This window comes from Pinus tabuliformis, chromosome Q, assembly GCF_031772625.1.
Source record: "Pinus tabuliformis cultivar Carrire ecotype Pingquan chromosome Q, CPIR1, whole genome shotgun sequence".
Taxonomy (NCBI): domain Eukaryota; kingdom Viridiplantae; phylum Streptophyta; class Pinopsida; order Pinales; family Pinaceae; genus Pinus; species Pinus tabuliformis.
The window spans coordinates 433,072,681-433,075,508 of record NC_142296.1 but is presented as its reverse complement, the minus strand read 5'-3'; the positions used below and the strand labels follow the sequence as shown (position 1 = coordinate 433,075,508).

The 2,828-nt window shown below is 40.4% G+C and overlaps 1 pseudogene; it reads left to right on the top strand.

Moving 5' to 3' along the window:
* The first annotated feature begins 793 nt into the window (after window positions 1-793).
* On the top strand, window positions 794-2,159 carry LOC149220074 (dolichyl-diphosphooligosaccharide--protein glycosyltransferase subunit 1A pseudogene; annotated as a pseudogene).
* The last annotated feature ends 669 nt before the right edge of the window (window positions 2,160-2,828 follow it).

The window sequence follows — 2,828 nt, the reverse complement described above, 5'->3', positions numbered from 1 at the left end:
AAAAAAGATGAAGCAAAGAAGCATCTATTCTATATACATTTTCAAGATAAAAAGCCCCTTGTCTTTGCAGCTCTTTATGACACATGGCAAGATTTTGAAGGAGGAGTATTCTTTACATTTACTCTTTTGACTACACGTTCCTCTAAGGCGTTGGCGTGGCTTCATGATTGAATACCTGTTATATTGGGGACGGAGGGCGCAATTGATGACTTGTGGAATGACCTTTCTGGCTTTACATTTGAAATAGTTACTCAGCTATACGAAAGGATTGTTGTGTCCCAGTACCAGCTTTCAAGAGGAGCCATGAAGGACCCCATGTTCATACAACTAATGAAGATGCTGTACATTATTGTGAGACAAGATGTCATTCTTGTGGCTATTTTTGCCGACTTCCGATTGATCACCCTGGTTTGCGTAACACAGTGCATGGCAATATGAGAAATGTTAAATTCATTTCAGAATCAGAGGAGATTGATATTGTTGGTAGAAGCCGAGAAGCGATGGCTATGGCCATGACTGTACTACTTGTGTGTCTTAGTCTTTTTATTCATGTCCTTAATGCAGAACAGTCTCTGCGTATCCGTCTGCCTTCATAAGATGATGCCATAATTCAGAAGATGCCAAAGCTGAAAGGAATGGAGCTCGTGAAAAGCTCAGCACGGCATCTAATGCCACATACATCGCGGCTTCTTATGTCAAATTCATAGAATCGGGGGGTGCCAGGGTTGTTCCTTTAATCTACAACAAACCCACAGAAGTTCTCGAACAGAAATTTCAAGCAGTGGCAATAGCAATGGCGATTCGTGGAGTGATCCCGTCAAATCTCAAGCATTCAGTGTTTGCATGTGTAGCGCTCTTGACAATATGCCATCTATGTCTGGCGGCACCGTCATCGGAATTGGTGCTCCTAAAGGTGGATCGCCGGATTGACTTGACATCACACAGTGTACAGGTTGTTACATCCTTGAAGGTTGAAAATACTGGTTTGGGTACGACTTCAGAAGTTCTTCTTGCCTTTCCTCCTGACCAGGTTGAAAATCTGGCGTATCTGAAAGCAGCTGCCTTTGAAGGAAAGGGGTAAAAATAAGGTTTTTGTTCCACTTATAGTAAGCCCTTCTCAATCAGAGGATGCACCTGGTGGTATAGTTTTATTTTCAATCTCTTTAGTGAAGGCACTAAAAAAGGGTGACACTGTAACTATAGAAGTGCTTTCAGTCTTCACACATTCAGTGAAGCCTTTCCCTGAAGAGATCTCTCGGGCACAAACTCAGCTTGTTCTTTATCGTGACAGTGCTTACTTTCTTTCGCCTTATCTAGTTAAAGCGCAAACTACAACCATCAAGACCCCAAGCCCTAGAATAGAATCATATTCCAAAGTTGATCCCACAAAATTGGTGGATACAGAACTTAAATATGGTCCATATGAGAATCTTGCTGCATTTTCATTTTCACCCTTTATTGTTCACTTTGAAGATAACCAACCATTTGCAGTTGTCAAGGAGCTGGTGCGAGAAATAGAAATTTCACATTGGGGAAATGTTCAGATAACTGAAAATTATCACCTTTTTCATGGTGGTGCTCGAATCAAAGGTGGCTTCCCAAGGATTGAATACCAAGCAAGACCCAATGCTAGAGGTGCATCATCTTTTAAGAGTCTAGTGGCAAGACTGCCACCTCGAGCACATTCGATTTATTACCGAGATGAAATTGGGAATATTTCTTCCTCACATTTGAATGCTGATTCTAGAAAAACAGAACTGGAAATTGAACCTCGATATCCTATGTTTGGAGGCTGGCAAGCCACTTTTACAATAGGCTACGACTTACCTCTACAAGATTTTCTCTTCCAAGCAGCTGAAGAAGCTACCAAGTAAGGAGATTGACAGTCGCATATCTTCTCATGAGCAGAAGCTTATTGTTTTGAAACAAGAGGTAAATGAGTGGGGCAACCAGTGAAATATTGAAAAATTGGAAAAGCTTGTTGTATCATCTGGCTAAAGCATCAGGCTTTATGTACATTAATTTTTCTTGGATATCACTTTATGTTCTCGAGTTTATGTATTCTAAATTTATTCTTGTTACTTTCAATGGGAGACTGTCATTTCCAAGAAGATATGGGTAATTGAGTTTTCTGGGAAAGCACGCATTTGGAATTCTAAGAGTTCAGACCAAAGCAAATCAGAAGCTCGAAAAGATTTATGTGCAGTTGGTCCATCTGTTGGAGGTTCATGTTACAGGGAATGTGATTCTGAATCTCAGCATAGAAAAGGTGAAACTGAAGAATGGCAACAGCAGCTATTCAATTTTGTGAGAAGTTTAGAGGAAGACTGTGTTTTTTAAATCACACAGCAGTTTCGTAGCGCGCTACGAAACTGCTGTAGGTGATGTTTTCAATGCAGAATAAACAGTTTGACCAGGAATGTTAGTAGAGAGACACCTGTACATCAATACAGCCTACAGCTCATCTGGAGACATGGTATTTGGTGGAGACATGGTATTTGGTAGCAGCGTTCAATACTTTGAGTTATTAAAGATTTGGGAACATGCTGCTACATTTTCGGAGAATGTTGGGAGACAGAGACCGTAAAAACAGAGCACATCTTTTGGTCAATTTATGAGCCATCAGCGCTTCCAAGCATCCAAGGTTAGCTGGTTTATTGCATCTTTAGTTCAGCCATCTCAGCCTAACTGAAGGAGGACATCTGTCAAGGATCCAAGAAGAATCATGTTACGAGGAGAATGGAATTAGTGTTTTAGTTTGATTAGGATTTTGTGTAATTACAGCTCAGCACTTTTGTAATTAATTAATTAGTTAAATAGCATATAGG